General features: G+C 38.7%; 1 protein-coding gene across 7 annotated transcripts in view; it reads left to right on the forward strand.

Moving 5' to 3' along the window:
* ZNF536 (zinc finger protein 536) overlaps positions 1–27,500 on the forward strand; it is a 343,774-nt gene that overhangs the window by 79,869 nt on the left and 236,405 nt on the right. For all 7 annotated transcript variants that reach the window (XM_032701325.1, XM_032701326.1, XM_032701329.1 and 4 more), the window contains one exon: positions 21,551–21,663. The gene's annotated coding sequence lies outside the window, so the exon portion shown is untranslated. The remainder of the gene's footprint in view (positions 1–21,550; positions 21,664–27,500) is intronic.

Genomic DNA, 27,500 nt, shown 5'->3' on the forward strand with positions numbered 1-27,500 from the left:
GGTCATATTGATGGCTTCCTGTGATAAACAGGTTAATGTGAATCATGTTTTAATATAAAATAGGAATAAAAGGAGCACATATTGCTCATGGGTTAACTCTGATTTGGTAGCTTTACTTATTTTAAAAAAGAGCTAAGTAAAGCACTTAGCTCTGAACTTTTTTAAAAAAATACCTTGTTCCTTAAAGAAGTTCTCTTCCCATGAAGTTGCAGGTGCTGAACGTGCTTGAACACAAGCATAACCTTAAAATAAGATAAAAATGAAAATATCTGCTGCAAACGAGGATTTGCACACCACACAAAGACTTGTTGAAATTTACATTTTTAAATCCTTGGGAGCAGTGCTTAGTAATATAAAATTCTCCAAGCACCTCACACAGGGTGACTGCCCTTGTAGGTCCAGGTAGTTTCATATGTACCCAGATCTAAGGCCTCTTTCTGCTCAGAGCTTCCAGGTTTTGAGTAATGGATCTTGGGGCCAAATGTAGGACTCAGGAGCTCAACCAGATGCCTAATAGATATTGCAAGACTCTGCTCTGAAATGAGTGCTGTACTGGATGTAGGTAGAAGTACTTTGTTTAATCAGGACTGTGGCACTCTAGGAAATTCTAGAATGATCATATATGTAATTCATTTTGTTTCTGTTCAGCATTTGTGAGTCCTGTATATTAGCCAATTGTGAAATATTTGAAAAACACATCATTGAAAGTAACATTTCACATTTGTATTTTCCCATAAGTATATTTGACTGTTTATGAAAGCCTTGGGACTGAAAGCTGTTGAGACAGAAATCTTATTCAGGAGCCTAGAGCTGTAGTGCTCTCTGACTCATTTGATCCTCCCATATCTCCTTTGGGATTCAACCATTTTTAAAAGGAATTACAGATAGCAGTAGAAGAATAGCTTTGTCACTGGCTATTCATTCCATGGTGTTTCAACATAGGGCACAGATTAATGTAATTTATTGTGTTGATTTTTGTTTTCTGGACATCTGTTCAATACACCCAAGCTCCTCCTGTATAAGACTCCGAGGAGCCATCACTTGGTAGCAGCTAGAAAACATTGGGCTAGATATTCACTGGTGACTTGGAGGTAAAACTCTTTATGCATTGGATCTCCAATGCCCTGAGCTATCCAATTGTCTGTGTTAAATAACCCCAATGTGCCTTGTGTCAAATATTACTGATGTCACTATTGACATTGTGTCAGAAAATGTCATACCTAATGTCTGTCACTGAAGAATGGTGGCAGAGTCAAAATTTGACAAAAAACACTTAAGGACAGATAATGAAAGTACTGTGCATCTTTCTCGTTCCCCTCAGAGGGAACTAAGTAAATTGTGAGTGTCTACTCAAATTTTCTTATGCAGTACACATTTCGTGTTGTATATTTCTAGCCCCAGAGATTTTAGATTCGAACTTCCTAAAAATATTGGTAAACAGGGGAAGTTATTCAAAGGAAGTTTAAAATGACATGAGTTAGCACAGCTGCAGTTGGTGGGGACCAGCACCCCCTGTTCATGCAAGGCAGGCAAAGGCTTCAAACAAGTTTGAGATGCCAGAGACACTGGGCCATGAGAAGCACAGTGGAGAAAACAAATTTGGTTGGTCTCACTACACTTCTGTGCATATTATTTTAAAATATCACAGCTTTTTAAAGTTTGAAACTCATGATCACCTATTACGTGATATTTGTTAGTTTTGTGAGTAAGTGTTATTTTTATTGCTCTAAACTGAAGTTTACTTTCCTTAAACATTTCAGCGTGGTTTCATGAGGCCTAGTCCCTCTGGGTATACTTGTAGTATTCTATAATATAGTATCTTTAAGGGTAGGATCTCTCACCCATGTGGATGTAGCAAAAAAAAAAATAATTAAAAGTTTCTCCAAAGAGCCACATTTTCAAGCTTTTTTCTCTTTTGGGAATTATGGGATAATTTAAAATATCCTGATACTGATTTGTAGATTTTTAATTCTTTTTTCCCGAAGATTCGAGTATTTTGTTTTTCAGTAGTATCTTTGAGTCTCTCTGGCTCATGGAATCAAAGTCTGTATCCCTTCCCCTTCAGAGGCAGCATCAGAAAGTTCTGCTGCTCTCAGACTGGACTGTGGGCAGCAGCATCTGGCAAGAGTTTGGCTTTGAGCAGACAACTTCAGTAATTTCAAAGTACTCCTGTTAAGTAGTAGCAGCAATAATAATAAAATTATAGTGGACTTTAAAGCAACGTTCTGCTGTGCTCCTAAGCAATTGCTTACAGTTTTGTCAAGTAGATCCCTCACATTGCCCTGAAAGCCTCTGGACTTGTGTGAAGGAATGTTGCTTTGTGCTGTCCAGGCAGTCTGTGTGATTTGTTAGAGCCACGAGGTCAAATCTTTTTAAGCAGTAAAGAAATGCTGAGAGACAGTGCTTGATGTATCCTTCCGAAGGCTGACACGCCGTGAGCTGGTTCAGTTTTGTAAAGCTTTTCACAAAGTGAAGGAGTCCTGTGCAGACAGTAAACATCCTAATGTCTGGGTCAACATCCACAATCAATTACTGCTGAGCTGCTGTGCTTTGGTTACCTGCACTGTGCCCTACCTGCACTGGCTGCTGCTGTCTTGGAGGCAATGCTGAGAGCTAATGAAAATCCCAGTGCATTGGGATTGTGAATCACCCAGTGCTGGAGTCTCTTATGGCTTCTTAGATACATAACTATTTTTTTTAAATTGCTGGGAATTTTGAATCCATCTTAATTTTATGTTTCTGAAACATCTTTGCCTAAAACACGATAACAAATAGAAAATATGATGCTCTCAGATAATGAAAAAAAAGCTGGGCTGTAGGAAGAATAAAATCTTCCAGTAGAGGTACTCAGGAAGGTAACAAAAACATAGATACAAAGCATTTGCCTAATTATCAGCATAAGTGAATGTAACAAACAAGGAATAAATCATTTGTTTGGCTTCATTATGTTAAATTAGTTTTAAAAAAAAATCTAGTCTTGGGCATTTTACCTCTGAAATATACAGTATTTGCAAGTTCAGTGCTGCCAACATTTCTCAAGTAAGTGAAATGGCTTAGGTGATATTTAAGATGATTTTGTGTATGATGAATGGCTCATTTACCATCCTACATTTAATCTCAGAGCACATTGAAATGTGTGCTTGAAAGTCTGAATGAGTACATCTGGACTCACAGACAGGTTGTCTTCAAAATAGCAAACAAGAGTCTTCCAAAGTTTTTCTGGGAACTTTTTGTCCCTGAAAGACTTCTTCCCACTTACAGGCTTTCTTTGCTTTCAGTGTCCTGTGTTCCTTTATCCCAAGAGAGACCCTCTGTTAGGGCTTTCAAAAATATGCCAATTTTGAGTTAATAAATAACATAGAATATTTTCCTGGCCTAGTCTTCACCTCCAAAGTGAGAAGCAGAGGAAACAAAGGAAGAAGTTCAGCTTTACCTCTCTAGATCTTTCCAACTCGAGTTGTGCAGTGGAACTGAGAGGGGAGAATTTTCTTTGCATCCCTTACAAATTCCAGGCTTTAAAACGTTTTGTTTCATTGGCCAAAATTTTTCAAGCTGTTTCAATTAATAATTTATACTTTGAGAGAAATTCCTGAACTCTTTTCCTTTTGACATTCACTTGTGCTGATGAAGCTGTAGGTTAAATGCTTTCTCCAATTAAAAAAGGGAAAAGGACAAAAAGAGTGAACTCCAGTAGGAGTGAGTGAGTGAATGTGCTCTATGAGGATAAGCAAACCCAATGCTCAGGATATTCACTTATCATATGTGAAGCTAAATACCTGATCTACCTTATTCAGAGCCAGGAATGAATGTAAGCCTCTCCCATTCAAGGGGAATGTCCTTATTTCATCCCCCTGTAAGGTTCCTGTGGGTCCTTTGTTTCCCTTTTTCTTTTTTTTTTTTTTTCCCCCTGATCACTACTTTTATAAAATCCTGGTAACGCTGATTTGTTCTGTTCCTTGTAGGATTTTTCTGGCTCTGCCTGCCCTCTGTAGCAAAGGGATGAATTCTGAATTTGCAGTAACTCTAAAAACATTAATTCCCATAAAAATAGTTAATAACTGGGCTTCATGTTTGACAAAGCACTTAGCATGGTAAAGTAAGATGGTAAAGTTTGTTTAATATACAAATATAGTATATTTCTATCCATTTACTTTAAAGTTCTCTTTCTACTATTTAGCAGTTTGCTAATGAGAATACCTGTGTAACAGTAATACTTTAATGATATTTACTAATATAAATATTTGCTTTCTAGAAGCAATGTTACACAAAATTCCTGAACTGCAGTCTAAGCAACTGCTGGAATGTTTGAGGTAAGAAACCTGACCTTTGGGGAGGATCAACAGCAGGAAAACAGAGTTTCCACTGTTTGTGACTTGTGTCCATAGTGAAGGGGCTTGGAATGGCAGGAAGGCAACCAACACACAGTGTCACGGCTGAACCCCAATGGAAAGTTCTTGTCATTATAATGATATTGGTAACAGAAAGTATTTTGCATGAATTTCAGCATATCCTTGTACGCTCAAAACAGGCAGTTTGGCAAGGTCCTTCTGTAACAGATAAGGGAAAATAAATAGAAAGAGACCTTCATTTATAGTAAATATTAGGAGTTGCAAAACCTGTGTGGAAAAGAAGAATTTTGACCCAGCTTTGTTCTAACTGCTGATGGAGTTACATTAGCTGCAGCTTAAAGCAAAACAGAACACATCTTCTTTGAGGCATCATCTTTTCCACATAAATTCTGCTCCTTCTCCCTCAAATTATTTAGTTGCCAGCTATTATTGTCAAGTGTTTGCATTCAACATGCATCATAACGTGTCGTGTCCATGTGGCTGCAGTTGATGCTCAAGTGCCAGCCCTGCTCTGTAACCAGAGCAGCTCTGACTGGGTGTGCAGATGACAGACAATGATAGACACGTGGAAGGGGGAAGTTTCACCAGTCATTCCTCAACTGGAGGGCTTGCCCAGGTTGTAGATGAATATACAGAAGCCCTCTAAAATAGTAAACCTCCCACAGGTTTATTCTTGGAAGTGCACGAATTTGTCTGGTGTATTCAGGTGAGTGGTGACATGAGACTAGGACAGGAACAGTCTGGTAGTAAAATATTTTTCCAGGCAGGGCTTACCTTTGAGATCTGGAATGGAGATGCACTTAACTTATGATGCCACTTTTCTTATTCTAATTATTTTTCTTTTAAGGATTTCTTTGCAAGGGGTCTCATACTCTTTTTTTTTTTTCTTTTCCTTAGCAAAGTAGTCCTACTTAGCTTATTTATTTTTTCAGCTTTAAAACATCAGCATTTTATAGATCTGAATTTCACAATGTGAGGATGATTGCTACGTACAATTTGCAAAATTGTGATTAACCAGCCCCTGTTTCGAGTCAGTTCTCCCTAATTCACAAAAGGCTTCCAAGAATAGTCTGCACAAAATTCAGTGTGCAAATTGTAGGGCAGATTTTTAGAGGGCAGTTTAAAGAATGAAGTCCTAAGGGTTTTATCTATATTTATATCTCTTGTTAAACCAAACTCTTATGTAAATGTTACAATCTGTAAATAACAAGCTGAGCCGCTTTCTTAAAGGAAAGATTGCATCCACATTTTTTGAGATTTGGCAAAATTATTAACTTGCACAATAGACTAATATACAAGTATATTTGGAAGCAACTAATGCTAGCCTGTGTCTTCATCTGTATTTTATGGATATTTAAAGGCTTAAGAATAGATAGACCTTTCGTTTTCCTGTAAAAATTGTCTCAAATTGAAAAACACTGCCCTTAGTGATGGCTTGAAAAAATGGAGATAGCTTTTGTATACTTTTACTTTTTATAGCCATTAATGTTGTAGTAAATCTTGTATTATTGTATACAGTCTAGATTATTCTTCATTCTTTTGCCTTTGGACAGGAAAGAAATTACTGGCTTCCATCAGTGTTATTGGCAATCCCCATATTCTGACATCTGTTCCTTTCTAAACATTTACCAACCTTGATGAAATGTAGTTTAGTGTTAGAAGCTGACTTGAAGAAAAAATGGATGATAAAAAAATAACATTGATTAAACACCAGAAGTAATTTTACCAATGACTATCAATATTTGATGGCCATTGCAGTTTATTGCAGAAAAGCTAGACATCTTATAGTAATTTTAATCATATATAAATCTTTGAATTAAGCTGATAAATGAATTCTCATTTTTTAAACAGAAGGATGAGAGACTGATTTACTCAATTTTAATCAAACTCTTGAGCTGTACTCCAGAGAATGTTTGGGGCATATTTTGCAGATGCCATGCAACGCACATCTCCCAAAATTAAAAATCTCAATTAATATTTTCTAATACACAGTGGAGATGTCATTTGTGACTCTTCTTGTTCCATGGAACAACACTAGATCTAGATTTGCCCTCTTTAGAGCAGGTGCTGGGAGTCCTGCAGGGCATTTGAAGGGGCCTCAAACAACAAAGGTGGGTCTCTGGTAGACCACAGCTTTATATACACACTTACCTTATTAACTGTGCATCACTAAGGTAAAGCAAAGTAATGAAGGACAAGTGTGATTATTTTTATTCAGGTATCAAGTGTAGAGTAATTATGGTGTGTCCTTCCCCACCCCGTAGGGTGATGAGCTGAAAGAGGACTCTTCAAGCGTTGAGGGTTGGGGCAAAAACAGGATTGAATGTTTCATTTCCAAAGACTGGAACACGTTAATTACACAGTGAAGGAGTAGGTATGAATAATATCTTCTGGGGAAGGGAAGAATGTGGGAAATAAATTGAAAAGGGCTACTATAGACTGTGTGTTCTGGTATTGTAAAAGTAGATGCACAAAAGGATGAGAAGGTGTGATTAGATTTTTTTCAGAAGCACTTAGCAACGGTGGAGCTGTTGGAGTAGTGATGTTTGGGAGCAGAGTTTGGGCAATGCTAATTTAGGAACCCCGTGCCCTATGGATGGATCCTCCCTGAAAGGTTTTCAGTGAAGCTGTCATACTTCAGAAGGTGAGGAAGGCGTATTTCTCCAGCACAGACCATTGAGGACAAAAGGAAATTGCAACTCTTGATGAATTCACTCAGTCGCACTGAGATTTTCAAAGGTGGAATTACTCCTCTAGCAATAGGATCTTATAGGACTCCAAAGCTAGTTTTTGATTCCCTTACCTTTGAGAGTAACTGAACTATGGAAGGTTCAAGGTAGTTGCTAGGCTGTTTGAAGTGGAGGGGATTTGAGAGATTTGTTTTCTTCTTTTGACAGAAAATTTAATTTGAAGAAAAATTTTCCTAGCAGACCTCCTTTAGAAACTTCACATTAATATGAAAACAGTTTTCCTTAATTTCCTAAAGTCATGTATGGCAGGAGAAAACTGAGTGGTCTAGGTTAAAGTGGGTGTGTAAACTGACAATTTTTGGATTTGAGTGCTCTGTGTTAATCATAAAAAAATTTCACACATTTCAGCCAGAGACCTCTCAGCATGTTTTATAAATTCATTCAAAGATGAGTGAATTCTCAGTTCCTTGCTGAGGATAATATTTAGAAGAGAAAGTAAACATTATAGGCGAAATGTCACTTTTGGGAAGGACATTGTTTTTCTTAAAACTGATTTTTATTATTTTTTTTTTTCTTTCTGAAAACATATTAGATTCAACTGTGCTTATATGAACCTACCAGGAGTGGAGTCTGGTGGTCAGGAGACTGTCCTGGGAAATGGGATGACCCAAGTTCAGATGAATGAATGCCACTCCTGAGCGACTCAGAGTTAATATACAAAAACAAGATTAAAACAAATTTCTGAATCAGACAAATGAACAGGACTTGGTTTTCCTCTCCTGTAGCATGTTCCTGTAACTACCAGGAGTACTACAGAGATTCTGTCTCTGTCTTCTTCTGACAAACTGAAGTCAGCAACTTTTTTTTCTCCCCCCTCAGAAAAAGGCAGAAATTAGAGAGATGAAACAAATTTGGCATTGTGTGGTCACATTTAGTAGCTCTTGTTCAAGGATGGGGAAACAGAGAGGAAGACTCAGTCGTTTGCCCCAGTGTCCCACTGCTCAAGCAGCAGGAGTCTGAGGCAGGGCCCCGGAGTGCCGCCTGACCGGGGCCGTGTTAAGGCAGTGGGTGTCTGCCCTCCCTGTCAGACCACGAATGCCTGATGGCCTTGCCTTACCCTCCCACAGCCTCCCCTTAACATATGGTTTCAAAGCTGTTGACGTTCACCTGCTCAGATATCTGTACAAACTACTAGTAGGAACTACATAAATATCTAACAGATGCAGGCGTTCACCCTGGGATTAATGCATTCTGGACTCGGACCCGTCAGCATCACACCCCTTCACAAAGGCATTTTATTTTTTCACTTGCTCATGTGGTGTACACCTGTGACATGCTGGCAGTGCACTTGCTTGCAGTGAGAGAGCCCCTCAGGTTCAAAGCTATCCTTATATCTTTGTTCCTTTATGCGTGAACCTTTTGAGGTTTTCCCTTAGTGTTCAAAAGGCTTGAGCGTGGCATTACATCTTTAAAACCTCTTCTGACCCTTTTTTGAATATGCTGAATATAAAAGCAGAAACAAAGCAGGAGAACTAGATAATAGATGCAGGGAGACATCATAAGGGGGGGAAAAAAAAAAAGCTCCTGAGCCTGCCAATATTACTTCATGCTTTTTATTGCAAACCTGTAAACTAACAATAGCCCACCACCTCACGCAGCTGGGCGTGCGAATTGGAGGTGTGCTGAATGATGTGTGGGCTTTCCAAATGTAGTACAATAACAGGAACACCTGTGCTAAAACACTTTGCATTGATTTTATTTTTTTTTACAATATTCACAGTCCTTCCCTTTTAAAAGTCTGGTAGGGGAAAAAAAAAAAAGCTTTAGTTTCAGTTTGGGACTTATCTCCCGAGGTTCGATGGAGCCGTTAGAAAATCATGTGGATTGACATGTACCAACCAAATGTAGCACTGGGTCTTAAAACAGAGGAGAGCTTGTTCATCCTGTGGACCCAGCTTTGCTAATGTACATTGACTTTGGCTAACAGGCTCCTTGCAGTTAGTCCTTGACTGTTTGGTGGGGTTTGTTTGTTTGTTTGTTTTTTAACTGAGCAGCTGATATTTCAGTAGCCATTTACAGCAACAGAATGGTTAAGAAAATATTTATAGTCTGTAAATGTATATCTTATGACACATCACTGATTTAAAATTATTAATATTCAATAATTCATGGTTGTTTAATGAAATGACAAATCAAATCAGAAAAAGTAGAAGTGAGAAATTTCTGTAACTTAATTCTCATCACTGCAGAACCACACAGTTACTATCACTGCTATTATTATTTGAATCATAGATTAAGTTTAGTGTTATGGTTAATGTTAAATTTCAAGGGATAAAAGCAAGATGCTTTTCACTGCCAAGAATTTACAGTAACATTCTGGGGCTGTGAATCTGAGAACTAGAAAGATGGGCATCACAGGTAAAAAAGTCTAAGCATACCTTTTTGGTCACTTTGTCAGCCGTGTAAATGGGTCCAAGGGTTGCTCAAAGGGCTAGTTAACCTTTTCTCCTTTAACAACAGCTGAATTTGAGGTTCTCTTTCACCTAAGTACCTACCAATTTATGTCCATAATTTCTATTAATTCTGAGTCATTCTTTCTTACACTGTTGTTACTTGAAATGGAAAATATTGGTTACAGTCCAAGAGAAAAATTTATAGCCTGTCATTGTAGCCTTGTGCTATTTCAATATAATAATACAAATGCATTCCCTCTTCGTGATAAGTGTATTTTTCCTTTTACTTTCTCATGCAATGTTGAGACCCTTTCCAGACTTACTTTGTCTCTGTGATCCCAGAGATTATAAATGCTCAAGGAGCCTTTAAAGATATTTGTTACCCTTTACAGCAAGGGAAGCAGACTCTCTTGTTCTCTGTCACACTCAGGCTGAGTTTGCAGGAGGCAGTTTTCATCTCGTATAGCTAGAAGCTGGGGCTTGTGGTACTGTTCTGTTAGGTCGCCTTATAACCTTGTGGATATTTTCCTGCATGTTCTATGGGAAATAGAGCATCCTCCAGTTTAAGGAAGGTAGAAAAAGTTATCCAGGCCCATCTAGCTCCTGTTGGTGTGTGTGGTGAGAAGGAGATGGAGCTTGGGAGGCAGGAGTGCTGCATGTTTTCGAAGTGAGAAGGAGACCCACTGGACAAAATTTTCTTCCCAGTAATCAAGGGAAGATGGGAGTCTCGCAGCAGTAATGTGGACTCCTCTAATTACCACTTGCAAGTTATTAGCATCTGGAGCCCTTTTTCCCTTTCCTATCTAGCAATTACAGAGTGGGATAGATTAACGTGTTGCTAAAGCTGTATAGTGGACTAAGTTTCTCTCTGTCTGCATTTGGTCGGTTGCTGAAATTGATACTTTTAGCTGAAGTCCAGATTTTACCTGCCCTTGAATCCCAGGCACTGTCTCGTTATAGACAGTGTATATTCAAATACCACACAAATTATTTATTTACTTCTCTTCTCCCTACCCCCACCAAAGAAAAAGAAACACATCTTAAGAAGCCAAAGAAAACCAGTCAGACACATGTTTTGCACATGAAGAGTCACGTCTATAGTGAAATGGGATCCATATGTGTGTTTTGGATGTGAGCATCAATGCTCAGTTCAGCTTTGCCCACATGCCAGGGCGTGTGCGCTGCTGCCGAAAGCTCAGATTTTTCTTGCTAAATCACTCCCAAAATTTGAACTTGAGGTTGCATTAATGTCATAAGTTCATAGTTTTCTGTTGTTTCTTTCCCCATGTATAGTGTCCTTTGTTTACAACTCAATCCTCTCAAGATTAACTTTAAAAAAGACTCTGTGATTTAATGGACTTAGGATCAGATTCTAACCTCCAGCGTGAAACAAGCCTGACTGCAGCACTCAATAGCAGTAGAGGATTGTTTGCAGTTGTGAAACAGTGGCCGCCAAATATTATTCAGAAAAAAAGATGCTGGGACTAATTTTTGCATGGATGAAGTATTCAGATGAATGTTAAAAAACTGCGTAACAATAGACGGTGACATACACAAAGGGTAAAAGAAATTACTACCATTCCAACATAGCACTGCACTATTTTTTTTTTTCCTTCCCCCTCAAACATAAATATCTTAGCTTCAAGTTAGCATGTTTCTTTATATGAAGCTTTTTTTTTTTTCTATCTTGTGCATCTGTCCTGCAGAAGGATCTGGACAGATGGAAATTGTCCTGCATGGATCTGTTTGCAGTTTTTAATTTATAAGATAATTGTCTTTTCAGTTCATCTTCCAAGTTTTGGACTTGTTTATGCATATGCATTAATTTTATTCCTTCCTTTCACTTTCCCCCAAATAAGAACTATCTTGTAAGTTTAGGACCAGATCCTTGCTGTTGCTCAGGTACTTTCTACTCCTCTGGTGGTGGAAAGTATCTGTGACTTCACTGGCCTCCAGATGATTTGAAACACCTTCTCTAAGAAAATCCTCAGCTAGTGGTGGCAGTAGCAACAGTGTCCACGTCCCTTTTCCTCTTTGAGGATGTGCTTGGAGCAGGGAGGACAGTCTGTGACTCTCAGATTAGTGCCTGGTTGAATACAGGTAAAACAGGATGAATTGACTAGGGAGCAGTTCTGGAGGTTGTTCTACTGTACACCAGGTTGTTAGCTGGGTAATCAGAAGATTGTTTTGGAGACCAGGGATATTCTGCTATCACATCTCAGTTATTTTCAGGGAATAGGAAATGAGGTTCAGAATTGAAATACGGAAAGATCCTTCCTGTTTCTGCACAGAATTTAGCTGTTTTGGGGATACTAGAGCTGTGTAATATAAATAAAGCAAATTTGAAAGTAAGTAATGCTTCAAACAAAAAGGGGATGAGGATGGGAGAGGTGCCTTTGTGGCATTTATTTTCTTGACTCTATTCTTGTCATCATGATCTTGGATCCTGAAAGATACAGCAGTCTGCTTGCTACTAGCACTTCATTATATAGTAACTCTTGAACCTTCCTACTGGAGTTAGGTGATCATTATTTTGTAAAGAAAACGGTGTTTTTTTCAAAAGCTGTGTTTTATTTTCATTTATAATTATCTCCACATCAGTCTTCAATTTTGAATCTTGAATTGGCCGCATATGCACACTGACTTGCATGTAAAAGATCTGTGACAGCAGTCAACATGATGTTTCCATACAATAATTATTCTCTTTATCAAGCCCAGAATCCTTGGAAGATCTGGAAAAACCTACAAAAAAGCTGGTTTGAGGTTATCTGTGGGACTCAGAATTCCACTCAGGTTTTTATGTCATCGATAATCTATTTTTTTTTTTAAAAGGAAGGGATGTGCCTTTAACTTCTTATTGTCTCATCTTTGTATTAGAGACCAGTTTCTTAAAACAGTAGACCCATAAAAGGAATGCCATCAGCTGGAAATCTGGTCCATGAGAATTTTTTGTGAGTAGTTCTTGCACCTTCTCCTAAATGTTGTTAAATTTTGTGGTTTAACAGCTATATCTCAATTCTTAAATGGAATGTATATTTCACTCATCTGTGTCATAAGAAAACCATATAAAGATAAGAGGGTTTTGATTTTTTCAGAGGGGAAATGGTTAAGCTGATTTTACCAAGGTGGTATTGCTTGCTGAAAGTAAATGTATAAAATACATAGAAAGAGCTTCATTTCCTATCAGGTGACCTGAGTATCTTATCTCTAAAAATATTATTTAAGAAACGTAGACAGATTTTTCATCTCTGCGTTATCTTTTAAAATCTTGACATGGCTCCATAAGAAATCCATGCTTCTTATATGCCTTAGGTAATAATCTTTACAGTAGCCATAGATCCCCGAGAGTTTCATGGGACTGGGAAGTATGTCAGGACTATAACTGTAAAAAGTACCTGAAAATAAGGCTAAAGAGATCAATTCAGGCTACTTTCACTTGGCCAAAATAATAAGAAAATATTATGGCTGCTCAACAGCCCGAGAGCCTCAGGTGGGAGGTCCTTTCATTCTGATGAGGCTGTGCCTTCTTGCACGGATAATTCTCGTACGTTGCTTTAGAAATGTAAAAAAAACCGGTGCTTGCATGAACACCACACACCACACCACACACACACACACACACACGAAACCTGGGTTTCATATTTCATGGAGGTGGTAACTGCCATGTTGTGAAGCAACAGGACCTCTGTGCTGGTTCACAGAACCCCGTTGGCTGTGCCGTGCAGCCCTGGTGTCGCGCAGGGCGAACCGAGCCCCGCGCGCCGTCGGAGGACGAGATCAGCAAATCAGTGGCTAATAAAGACAGGCAGCACAGCAGCAGCAGTGTTGGCCTTCCCCACAGCAGGGTACCACAGATGTTTCAGATAACAAAGTGAGCTTCGCTGACAGAACATGTGTGTAATATATAAAATAATGGGAACCGAAGGGAGGGGGGCAAGACCACTCCAATCCACCCATGTAAAAATGTTTTTTATTTATAAGTGAGCAGCTGAATACAAATGTTGTCTGCTTCCATAGAAGTAAAAAATAGCAGGCTGATGTGGATGAGAGACTTCACATGGTTTTTAGTAAATACTCTGTGCGCTGAAATCTTTTTCTTGTCCCTGGGGTGGGTCCAGATCTACAGCTGGGGTAAATCCATGCAATTTTATTTTCTAGCAATTATACTTTTTTACCTCCTCTGAAGATCTGTCTGTGCTATGGCTGGGGGCATCATGGCCAAAGTTTCCTGTGTAAACACTGTGAAATGCTGGACAGTTTTTGGACAGTAGTAGTTTTACGAACAGTTGCTACACTGAGGAGTTTTTGCAGGGTGAACCTGGAGAAACAGGAATATGCAGTGATGATCCACAAACTACTTGGGTAAAAAACCCATGAGCAGTTCTCAGTAAGATAATTAGCTCTGAACTGGAGGAATTACAGCAGAAATCCCTGTTTTTGTGATATATAGGCTTACCCTCTACTGTTCAAGTGTCCCAAAGTAATAAGATCAACCTCATAGTTGAGGAATCCTTGGGTGAAGGAGACTTGTACAGTCCCTTTCCTGCACTGGTCCCAAGGGCATGAACACGGAGTATGAACAAGGCACCCTAGAAATTGCAGGGTCGCCCAGTGCCACTGGTAGCTGGTGAGATGGTACCACAGTGTAATTGACTCTGTGTGTGGCCACTGAATACAGGTTTGCAAACAGGACGAGGAATATAATCTGGATTCCTGTCATTCCCGCTCAGTGTGCCTTCCTCTGTGTGTCTGTGCTGCTGGCCACGAGCAAGAGCAGCCTGGGAGTGGTGCAACTTGTTATCCTGCTTTTGAAGAATAACAGACAATGGCTTCAGCACGATGGGACAGGAAGCTCCTATCAGAGGCTAATAAAGGTTTCCTTGTAAATGGGGAAGATGCTTATGTGAGTCCAATATAAAGTGAAAGTAAGACAGCCTCAGAGGAAGAGCTGAGGTAATAAATGTACTCACTAGGGCAGTGTGTGCCAGAGCAAGATAGAAACGGGCTAAGACCAGAAGAAAATTAGAACCTCAAGTGCAAGCTGAAGTTCAGTGGTCAGATGAAGTCAACCCTTCCCTCTGAGAAAAGAGTATCTGCTGGTGCTGACTGACTTGATTATCTGGGATTGGCGTGGCCAATGAGAAGAACAACAGTGTAGGATTTCTGCCATGTGTCCTGCTCTAAGCAGTAAGACGTGAACATAGGATATGGTAACCAGACGGAGGATTTGGCTCTAAACTACACATTCTTTATGTACAGATTGTGCTTTTGCAACTACACCATTGCAGTGGGTCAGGGTCTGTTGGGTGTCAGATTATTGCAGCATGCAGCTCAACATTGCAGGGTGGCTAAAATCCCGTTGAGACTGGCTGTGGGATATGTGGTTTGGCCCAGCACGATAGCTCCTCCACGTGCACTTGTGTGTTTTTACCTCATTCAGAATAATCTAAACTGTGAGAGGTGAGGGCATAAAAACATTCACAGTGAAACCAACATGAAATCAGAGAGGAATGATCTACTGTAGGTGTCTCTGAGGCTGAAATGTAACTACAGACCAGGTAAATTGCTCTGAAATCGTGTGGCTATATATGTGTTGTGGTCACTTATCAAGGTTTATATTTTCAGTGGTTCAGTAAAGCAAGGTATGTAAAAGCAGGAGTTCCATACTGTCTTCTTTAACTGAAGAAAGTGAAATAAATCCTGATTTTTAAAAAAAATTAAAATATTTTTTCCCTTCTGAGCAGCATCTTATAATTGAGATCCACCTTGAACATGCCAAGGTCAGAATTCAAGACACAGAATATGCTCATGAAGCTGCCCAACAAGATACCTTTATTCAGCCAAATTGGAAAACTTGTGTGTAACTCAAAAGATCAGAATAGAGTCCTTATTGAGCAAGGTTAGGAGGGATAAAAACAATCGGCTTATATAGAGTATTTTTACTTCATAGGAATGTGGTTCTGATTGCTGAAAATGTATCCTTTGCATGAAGTACAAGCATAATCCTATGCCTACTTTGCCCTTTGAGTAAAAGTATGCTTAATAGCAATTTCAGGGGGAAAAAAATCTATTTAAAGCCTGTTGAGCAGAATATCCACTTATAGTGGGAAGCTATAAGTGAATAATGTTAATGGAGTTCTGTTTTGTAAAACGCATAGGACAACTAATAGAATCAAGCTCCTATAACAGTGAATGATCGAATTACATTTAAGAGAGTACCTAATTTATGACCTTTAAAGATAGTTTTAGAGCTGTCTGTTTTTGTAAATCCTAGACCACCTTCATACAAAAGTTTTTAGGAATCTCATCTCTCACTTTATATTATGGTCAGAGGACCTTTTGTGATATTGTACGTCAGTAGTTCCATTAAAATATTTAAGTAGGTTAATTACTGAAAGGAAAAAAAATGCTTTCTAAAGAAAATTATTATATCTTTTTATTAGTGTGGGAGAAGTTCTTAGTCTGGGAGTAAATTTTGAACAATAGTGATGAACAATGACCAGACCTAGGACCTCCTCAGGAAAAGGAATTAAACCCTATAAATGTAAATACTAATTATTGAGTGGTTTTTTTCCTAAAAACAGTAGTTCTTTAAAAAGGAGAAGTTTGTGCATAACTTCCAACAATCACTGGCATATTATGTACAGGAACATGAAGTTTTATACGCCTATCATTTTTTTCCTCCCATTTATTTTTACACTATGTGTTTGTTTTATTGCTGTGAAACTCTGATTCAGTGTTATCTTGTGCAAAGGAAACCCTCAGTTTTAGTGCACACTTCATTAAAACTGTCTGTGCTTTTATCAGTTTTAAAGAGGTTGCTCTTGCAGAGTTTTGCTGCTGGTTTTGCTTTGCACTGTTTGGGAAAGTAAAGTGAATTTGAGAGCCCTTCCGTGTAGCAATGGGCTTTATATAGATTCCATGTAGGAATACCCTTCTATAACTTTTAAATCATTCCTTAAAACATTCTACGATTTTGTTAGCTTTTGTGCTGGAGGGTTATGCCTGCTGTGGTGTCATTCATTGCTTCCTAAAGGAAGGCAGAGAACAAAGGTGGAATAAGCTGCTAATCTTCTGGATCAGCCAGACGTTTTCAGTACTATATGGGAATTTAAGGCACTGATCCTTAAGGGCAAGAGGTGCAGGAGAGGGGCTGTGAGGCTGCCAGAAGCCGTCACTTCCTTGTAGCATCCCGTTTGCACAGTGCTGGTGCGTCATGCTGCCTTAAATGTGGCTTTTGCCTGCTGGGTGCACTGGAGCTCTCCATGGAGCATCGTGTTTCCAGAGAGCTACAAATGGAATGGGCTAGTTTAAAGACAGTAATAATTTGGTTTGTTGTTTTTTTTAAGATCAATTTAGCAGGAAAGACCCCAGCACGCTATAGGTCTTGCCTGTTCACTACGAAAGCTCTGTGCTGTAGCTCTGAGTTCCTGTTGAGGTAACCTCATAATCCTTGCCAAAAGGGCTGGACTACATGTGTATGGCTAAGGAACAGACTAGAAAAGGCTATGAGATTTCTGTCACTGGTCATAGTTACGGTTCTGTACTTTATAGCATAAAGTAAAAAATTATTGTTTTGCAGAGAAGCTCCATTATAGGTCAGCCCTTTTCTTAACCAGCCACTTGAGAGTGGCCCCACTTGACTCCCAACACAATTTACTCTGACCATTAGTTAAGGACTGTTTCTGCTCTGTCTGTGGTGTTCCCAGCTCCATATGGTGGTAGCTTAAGGCTGATCTAAGAGTAAACAAGTACAGGGTTTTGGTCACACAAAGGTATGGGGCTCAGTCTGTAAAATTAAAGAAGAGATTAAGTACAAGGAAGTACTCTGTCTTGATTGTACACCAAATATGCCAGGAATCAGAGATTAGGTCTCACCTCTTTTTGTTGTACTTTTTGGTTCATTATCATGCCTTTTCCAAAGTAACACTCTTTTTTGGTGAATTTTTTGCTACTTTATTACTGCTTTTCTGAAAATGAAATTCCTGCACTATACTGTGTGTTCAGTATTTGCAACAAGGAGAGGTTCTGGCTTTGCCCCAAACCACTTGCAATCTTGATACTTTTACAGTGAACATCTCTGGAGCAGTGAGGAAGATTTTTGGAGGATAAGAGGGAATGTCAGGCTAAAGCACCGTAAATAGTTTATAGTCCTCAGATACTTGTCCTGTGACAGTTTCCAGTGCTTCCAGTTTCTTCTTACCACCCCTATTTTCAGCTATCAGTTATAGAATCATGACTTAATATTGCTAATTGCATAGTAAACAGTAATATTGTTTGCCCCAAGACAGATTACCATTTCTCATTGCAGAATTCACAGAGACCACAAATCATTGATACCATCTCCACCAGTTATAATAAAGTTTATCTTCAATCTGATAAAAAGCATGTACTGAATAATAACTGTTGCTCTTATTGTAAGTGGTTTAAAAACATGCTTTTTAAAAAGCTGGGTAGCTCATTGGAGTTGCAATTCTGCATTTGCCCCCCAGAGAGGTGAGAGTTGGGGACAGAAACGGTCATTTCCAAGCGTGACTCTGTGGGTGCAGTGTGTGTGGTGGCACTTGACAACTGATGAACCTCTTGCTGTTATCACAGTCAACTAACACAGTCAGTCCCACTCTTCCTGCATTTATCTCTATTTGTACTTGAACCCTCTGTTCAGTGTGTTTCAGATTTGCTTCTTTAGCTTATTCATAGGGAATTAAAGTGCACTAGGTGTTGTAAGAAGGTTTATCTCCTCAGTTCAAACTGTAGCGATCCTTGGTGGTGTGAAGGTTTCTGCCTCAGTCCCCAAGATGAGTACTTGCACCTGCAGCAGCAGTGCAAGGACAGACACTAAGTCCTGACTGAAAACTGCCTGAAAAAACAGATTCATTTTACTTGTCTCCCACCACTACTTATGCACACTCACAGATGAAGAAGAAGTAATTTAGGATGACACAAACCACCAAAATCCATAAAGGGAATACCAGGGCAGAAGTATGGATACTGTAATGCTTTTCAGCTATTTTACAAAGGTGGAAATCTTCCAGTAGTGCTTTTTCAGTCTGCCCTGGTGAATTTAGATACTCCTTGGGGAGGTTAATTTTTTAACCCTAAAAGTTTTTATGTCATATATGCTAAGATGGAAGCATTTGCATCATTGTGTGTCGTTAAGAACAAGATTGGCCCAAATGTTAGCTGTTACAGCTGAATTGTTCATTTTGCTACCTGTTTTCATTGAGATTAGCTTCAGCCAGGAAGTTCATCTCTAAACACAAACTTTCTCACAGCCTAGCTCTGCTTCTGACTCAGGAAAGGGCTAATTTGGTGAGAAGTCCTAAAATTTGGAGCCAGTTTTAAAGTTTGGGGACTTCATAAGGCAACTGAAAATACTGTGCAAGTCCATCAGGATTTGGATCGGGGTGTATGAAGTTGTGATTGAATCAGGTTCTAGTGTAATTCTGTGGGGAAGCAGGGATTCAGAAGGATTCTTTCAAAGTTGAACCCCAAACTCATTAAAATATTACAATAAAGTAATTAATGCACATGGCCACTAGACACTCTTAAAATGTAAATTTCACAGCTGTAAGAAATTAGATTTGTTTAAAAATAACAGAAGGTCAAGTACAAATTATGGAGTAAAAGCCTATAAAATTTCAAACTTGGTTTTAAGGCACAGGTTTTGTGGGGGTTTTTTTTTGTGTTTGTTGTTTGTTTTGTTTTGTTTTTTTAACCAGCTCATTTACTTCAGACTAGCATTCAGAAACTGTTTACCTTTTGCCTCTGAAGTTGTAGTGAGGTATCAGTGCAGAACTGACTAGTTGGGAAGTTTTCTTATCAGAAGGTTGGACTTGGAGAACAAGGAAATTTTGCAAGGAATCTGTGCCTCCTCTGAACCCCCTCTGGTGTTCAGGAGGTGCTGGGCTTGCAGCTACAGGCATAGAGTCCTGAAGTTCCCTGAATGCCCGTGTGAGTTGTTTGCACAGCTGGGAGGACAGGTAGTTCTCAGCTGACACACAATACTGACAGTTGTTGGGAGCACCACTTTTTCACTGTACGTGTGTTTTGGCTGGCACAAGCATAACTTGACATCTGGGAACTACTCAAATTGGTCAATGCCCTCGAATCAGTCAGTGCCACAGAGGCCAAGAAAATTAAAGTTGCTTCAGAAGCAATGGAGCAAGGGATGTGACATGTATCTTTTCAGTGCAGAGGCCTAATTCCAGATTCTCCAGCACGTTCTCACCCATTGGCGTTTACAAGCATGGGCCTGACTATAATGCAAGAAAAGAGTTTGACTAACAAATGTTCAGCAGTGTATTTCAGTCCATTTACATGGACTCCACCATGGAGGGGCTCCACCATGGCTTCTTGGCACACCAGCTCCAGCAGAGTACTGAAATGGTTGAAGGCAGGAATTCCAGTCAGAATATGTTCCAGATGAATCCTGTTGGAGATCCATTTCAAAATGTATGCTACGTGCCTAACTATTAAAAAGTTCAGATTATGACCCCTCTAATGTTATTTTAATGCTAGTTTTTAAAATGTAATTATAAATCAAATTGCATTTGAGATCTGAAGCTGACAGTAGTGAGCTGGAACACTCTAAGAGCTGCTTTAAAAATAACCCGTCTCAAACTTTATTATGGTTTCAGAAAGAGAAGTACAAGTGGACTGGCCAGATTCATCCACGCTGTTCCCATCAGTGGACAGGACAACTTGCTAAGTGTCAGCTGTCTTCTGGTTTACAGAGACATAACATGGGACTTTTATCTTTACCTGGAAATTGCATTTCTGAGTTTCTTTCCTGGAGCTTAAGCAGAAGATACAAGCTCATTTAAATTGTATTTCTGCCTTTCTTTTCTCATTCTTTACCATAATGAGTTTCTCTGAAGATTAGGATTTCTAAAACTTGTACAGTAGGCAAAAAGTTGGGAAAAGCAGGCCATTATTTGGCAAGTACAAAATTTTGGGGCAATGCAAGCAATCATGAAGAAATGCACTTAGCAACTGTTGTGTTGGTCAGTGGTATCTGTATATACATAGTTGGAAAAAAGGACTGGAAAAGATACCAGAAGGACACAGCTGAGAGGATGGAAGCATTCAGTGGGGTTGAAATGTTCTCTTCAAATAATGGCTGTAATGATTTTGGTAACTTCGTATTTCTTTCCCCCCCCCCTTTTTATTTCCCTTAATAAATGTAAATGTTTGCATTAGATACTCCTGTAACTTTCCTAAAAATTAACTAATCCAGAAAGTGCATTAGAAAATATAGGATTTGAATTTCCATTTATAGGTGTAGTTTAAGGGGGAGGGAGGGAGGAATCACTGGGTAGGTAGATCTGAACAAACAAGTCATAGTATCTCCTTAGGTACATTTTGGATTTTTTCTTTTCTTGTGAATGTGGAAAGTATATATTCAGTATTTACTTATGAAATTCTTCAGTGAATAATGCATTTTAAAAATCTTTATTTGTAGAGTTTTTTGTTTAGATTATTTAAATTTATAGTCATAGCTGGTTACCTAAATCATGCTATTTCTTCTGTTCCCTGATTGCATGAGTTACGTATTTACTTGATTCAATACACAATGTAAATTGTGAGTATTACAGCTGAACATACATCTCAGAATTTTTGTTTGGTTGCTCAGTTACATAAATCAGCCAGTTAGAAGAGGGAGGGGATGTACCACATGATCTACTTAAGCAGCTAATACTTTAAAATTTTGAGATTATATGTCTAGAAGTATACATTTTGACCACAGTACGTAGATTATATAAATTGAGTGGTATTATTTCTATTCCCTGATTAATGGTTGATGCTGTTACATCTACAAAATGAATGTCAATTCAAACTTCAATTTGAAATTTGAAGTCAATGAATATTTAAGCATTCATTCTAGATGTTGACTGTGAAGACATGCTAATATTGGTACAGCACATATGCTCCAAATTTTGCAGACAGACAAAACCAGAAAGTAGTTCGTGTTCCTAATGCTGTTAACTCAAATTTTACTTTGAATTACAATGTTTTATAATATTTACTCAGGTCTCATTTTTTCCCTGTTTTGCAGATGGAGAAACCAAGGCAAAGAGGTTAAAGGATCTCTCCTGAGCCACGGAGAGTGTTGATGTCTGTTCCTACATGTGCACAGACTACTAGACTTCACTGCCCTGGCTGCAGCAGGTAAGACAGATTGTACATACAGTGTGATCAATTCTCAAGTTGACTTAAATATTTCCTAGAAAGGTGAGAGACTCTTAAATATCTAAGATCTATATGCTGTTTGGATCCCTGAAAATCATGTGAAACGGACTATTTTCTGTTGCAGACATAGAAAAATCATGGATGTAAAGAGGTGTTAACTGATAGCTAAAATGTATCTGTTCATTAAACAAACGTCCTTTTTCCTGACAGTTGTTAAACAGCTGGTGTGTGGGTTGAAGGCCTTTTTCTTTCTGATACTCAAATTATAAATACTCTTTAAGGGAAGGACACCTAATACCTGTGACTTAAGATGTTTTTTTATGGGATGTACTGTGGTGCCAGAGAAGACTATGGATGTGTAACATGTTTAGTTTTTGTTCTGAATTTTGCAGGTTATGTTTTTGCTGCAGTTGCTGCAACTCTTGCAGACACAGTCCTTTAGAAAGCTCACAGTGCAGTACCATTGTAGCACACAGTGCCAGCTCTCCAGTTTCTTAGAAAGCTTTTTGGCATCTGAGCAAGCCAGTTCAAAGCTTGCAGGAGGTGCAGTGCCCCAGGGAGTGCAGTGCAGACATACACAAAAATTTCACTCCATAACATCGAAAGTAAAACCTTCCTGATGGTGGTTAATATTTGCTTGAGTAAGGATTATCAGATTTTATCCTGTGTGAGTAGAGAACCCTAGAAAGGAGTCCCTAGACTCGAATGGAAAGGACACAACTTGGGCTTTGATCCTGTCACTTGTTCTCATGACATGAGCTGCCTTTCTTGTAGGGGTAAGGGTAACACAATTTACCCATGAATTTGTCTGGATTCATTTAGGAAGTGTCCTCAAAGCTGTGTGCCAGATCTCTCTGTGGTGCAGGAGTCACGCCGGGGGGTAGAGCCAGAATCCCTCTGTGTGTTGACAGACTGCTTGCTTTTCTTCCCCAACACATGGAGTTGAAGATGGAAACTTTTTAGACCAGTAGAGAATAAAATGATAGTTCCCTTGGAAGAGTTTCTTTTCTGCCTATTTTCCTTGTCAAACATGAACTTCTTGACTAGGTGGTAGTTGTCTATGTAGAGGAGGTAGAAGGAGATATGAACTCAGACTGTCTGGCTATAGATGCCTCAGTGGAAATGCATTCTCAGCAGAGCTTCTCTTGGAAGAAACTGGTGACAGGCAACCAGGGTCCTTATGTCTACTCCACTGAAGACAAATTTGTTCCCCAAGACTGTAGCCCTTAAGCAGCAGGTGACAAAGTGACAAGGTCTCAGAACAAGGTGGGACTCTGTAAGTTCTGATGACTGCTGTCTAACAAGTATTCAGTTAAGGAAAGAATGATGATCTCTAGTATTCATGTTATTTCTGGATAGTTCACAGATAAGCTAATAAGCTGCAACCTGGTTGAACTATATTTCTTATCTTCCTACAGTTTGGGAGAATCCAACCCAAACACTGCTACCACTTTGCAGTTGCACAGTTTGGCCACGTTTACGTGGAAAGACTGACTGAAGTGAATGAGGTTTATTTGGGAAACATATTTCAGCACAGTGCACAAATGTGTGGAAGAATGGTCTCGAGGCTTCAGTGGGGTTATTCAAATGCTCACAGTTAAGTGTGTGCTGAAGTAGTTTGCTGTAAGTAGGTTTCTTCAGTTTTTCCTGTATGGTATAAAATGACTTCATAAAAGCATAACTGCATTGTGGCTTTTAGAAGAATGCAAAGTCTAGCTATGCAGCGAGTAGTTAGTTGGATTACTTGTTTGCTTTGTTTAAATTCTTAAATATGCAATTCTGCATTTAAGAATTTTTTTTGCCCCTTATGTGGCTTTCCCTTCTCTCAGTCTTCAGTGAAAACAATGTCCAGCATTATTCTCTCCTATTGGGGTAAAGATTCAGGCAAAGTAAGTCTGCTTGTATTGTGCTCTCCCTCCTTTGGTACAGACCTACAGTCTGTGTTTAACTCTGTACATGCACAGTGCAAAACATCACAGCATAGCCTCTGTTTGGCAGTGACAACATAGGTATACAGTCACAAAAGAACTTAAGATAATTGCTTAAAGGACATCTTCTGCAAAATGCTAATCTTCCTGTGAAGGGTCCCCTTTGCAACAGGCGAGATGAGCATTTTTATGTTCTGTGTTTTCTGCTGCCATGCACCTAATTCTGTTCGAACCGTATCAAGGAGACTTGAGAAAAAATCAACCATTAAAGACTTGCTCTTTGTTTTTTCAATCTGTGACCCCAGCAATCTCTTTAGCAAGCCATGGTTCAGTAAACTGGCACACAGCAGTAGTTCTACAGTGGAAAAATCATAAAACAGATGGAAGCTTTACATTTTTGTTTAGTTTTTAAGAGCAGTTTTTATAACATCGCTTAAATCATTCTGATGCATCATACTGTTTACACTTAAAGCTTTGTAGCTAAGATGTTTACACTATAGAGAATGTTTTAAGATATTTTATAGTTATGATATTTAGATAATTGGCAAGAAAAAAGATAGTTTGTTGAGATTACAGTGATGTTGGTAACCGTGAAGTAACTTATGAGTCTCAATAAATATGTCCAGTTCGGTGGAAAGTACAAACTCAGTTAAAACAAAACAACACAAGAGGAATATCTTTTTAGTGAAATCATTTCCTTTTCTTAATCAAAAGATGACAGCCACAGCCTTAGAACTCCCATCTGTAATGCACCACTCCACGTATCTGTATACATGGCTTTTCTTTTTATGATTGATACAGTTATATCAAATTGGCCAATTAATATTCTGCATAAGTTCAGTCCAATGATATACAAAAGTTCATAATGTTCACTTTCCATGCAAAAGTTGGGACGATCTGAAGTGAATCCCGCTCACTTTCTCTTAATACTCTATTTTCAAGATAAATACATTTAGATGTTTTCATGTAGAGGAATGTCTTCAGAGCATAGTTTTGGAACATTTAAAAAAAAAAAAGTCCCCAAAAAGGCATTAATCACAAACAATAACTCCTTTTAACTTTTGTAACTGCTCAGAAGTGAAGTATGAAATAGTCTGTGTGTGGGCCACAAATGTTGGGAATGCAAACATTTCACAATAAACATGTTTAAATGAAAGTACTTGGCTAGATATACTGGAAGATAGTACATGCTGGGTTAATTAATGCATACTCCATAAAAATAAACCTCACTTTCAAGATCTGACCAATAAAAATCATTAGTATATTTGGATCATGATGTGTGGATGATTTTTATGTATACATTAAGGTTTGTTAAAGCGAATTGTCCTTGAAAAACCTAGGAACAGATTTCAATTTAAAGTCAAAATGACCCATTACATCTACTCTTTGTGTTTTCCTCTAGCGATATGATGAATTATTTCAGTTTTATCTTCTATACCTGCAATTGATTTACTATTGAGGGGTTTAAATTTATCATTTTAAATGTGCAAATCAGAGCTATGTAGCTAGAAACTGTTCACTTTCATAGAAATTGTTTGTCTGTAGAATGCAGTATCTGATTCTAGGCTTAAGCAAATTACTATAACACATTATTTTTTCTTCAAAAAACTTGCAGATCTTAAATTGAATCATTTTAGTACATACATAAAATAGTATTTTACATTAAAAATCATATCATAGTCTTAGGGAAGTCATACTTATAAACAAATAGGTGAACTGGCTTTGCATTGTATTGTGTTGTTGAGCCAGTTAGAAATAAGGAAGCAAACTGAGATTGTCTTTCATGTTGAATACTGTCTTTCTCCAAAGCCAGTCTCATTAAAGACAACGTGGTGATCGTATTCTGACAGATGTCAGAATATAACCTGGCTAATTTACTAAATTTGTGGTTGCTTTGTAGAAAGCCCCACTCTGCACCGTTAGTGCAGGAGTTTGTATGAGCAGAATTAAATAGAATTGACCCAGGGACTGTTTTCTAAAAACAAGATGGACCTATTTTACTTTTTACCCCAGTATCTGCAAAATATACAAAATAAGATGTTTGACAGGTCAAGCCTCAAAGCCAAACATAATGAAAAAAGAACAAAAATTTAATTCACTGTTAAGAAAAAAAAATTAAACCCTTTCCCTGTGTTTTTCAGCAGCAAAATTTTTTATTAATTTTAACAGCAGCAGTAGATATGAGAGCATCTGTGCAGAAGAATCTTCCTATCTCTGGACTTAAATTGACTTCATTAAAGACCAGAGGCCCAATAATGTAATTTTATCATATTTTTTCTGTAGCGCTCATGAAGTCGCTACTCTTGCACATGGGAAGAAACCACCTTTGCTCAAATACCTTCACTCGACATTATCCCAATCCTGCACTGCATAAAGTTTTTGTTGTTCTGCACATTAAGTCAACCACTAGTTACTAGTTTTTTGTGAGCATTATAGAGGATTTAGAGGTGAGGGTGGTAATCCTGTGTTCAGGTTGGGCAGGTTTCTGTGCAAAGTAGGTTGCACAGAAGGTGGCTGCAGAAGTCAAGACTGGTGAAGCTAATGGAGGGAGTAAAAACGTCTGTCTGACGAGTAGATAAAAAAGGAAAGGATCTGGCAATGTGCTAGCAGACAAAGACAAGAAAGCTTGAATGTGGCACAGCTGAAGAGGGAAGAACTAGTAAGAGAAGGGGGTTGACAAGTTTCTAGTTGACAGGAAACATGATCTGCGCAGCTGTATCTGTGACTAACTTAAAACTGGCAGGACATTCTTTAGATGATTACATCTATCAAACTGCTCTTTAAAGAAAGAATAAATATTTTACCAAAATGGGGGGGGAGAGGGGAAAGGCTTAGAACTGCTTTAATAAACTATTAGAAAACTCTTTTGAAGCCAGTGCCTTAGAAGGCAGTGACTTCTGATGCCTAGAAACTCAGTTCCAGGAGGGGAGCCACTGATAATGGAGGCAAATAGTGGGCAGGAGGCTGCAGCTTGTACTTTAAATACCTTGGAAGATAACATCTAGCTAGACTAGAGCTTCTAATTCGCATCTAATTAACAGGGCATAGGGGAAAAAGGCATCTCCCAGTCAGCTGATGGACACAGAAGACGCACAGCATGCATTGCTCCTTGGACTGCTTGGTTTTATGCAGCATGTTTTTGTAGCACTGGCTGTGCTGCAGCCATCACTCTTGCTGCAGTCGGCCTAGCTAGCTGAGACCAAGTTTAAACACATTAATATGAGTACTCCTGACAAATGTGGTAACCTGGAAGCCAGTGTGTGACGTTTATTCTGCCGAGATCAACAGTGCTGTACAGCACTGCTGCACGTGCCTTAGTTTGCTACTTATTTCAAAGTGGTTGGGATACTCTTGGTGGGAAGTCTAGAGTTAGAAGCAATTGTGAAGTCTCAGTTGGCACAGATTAGTCTCAGGATTTAGGACTAGCAAAGTGACTTAAGCACTAAATCCCTGCCTTTCCCCTCTAGCCTTGTTCCAAGCTTAGCTGATTACAGGACCAAACTTTGAGATTTTCAGCTAATGAAGATGACACACAAGGAAGTGGCTTGTATAGCTTGATTTATATTGATGAAATGAACTGTGATTTATTTACAAATAATTACATATCATCATTCTAGTTACTAATATTGCCATCATAAACTAAAAGTTTTTCAACCCTAGAGGATGAGGTTATTAGTGGCAACAGCACAACCCACAAGTTGCCATGCCAAAAGGAATACTTAAGTCCAGGAAAGTAGTGCTAATTCCTACTGTTCCTGTGCAATTGATGTAGCTTTCGAATTGGACACTTGCATGTGTGGAGCAGTACAATAACAGGCAATACATTAAAAAATAGAATCTGAAATCTTGGTTTTTCTAAGACTTGCACAGTTACTTATGGAAGGCATT

Source organism: Chiroxiphia lanceolata, chromosome 13 (assembly GCF_009829145.1).
Source record: "Chiroxiphia lanceolata isolate bChiLan1 chromosome 13, bChiLan1.pri, whole genome shotgun sequence".
NCBI lineage: Eukaryota > Metazoa > Chordata > Aves > Passeriformes > Pipridae > Chiroxiphia > Chiroxiphia lanceolata.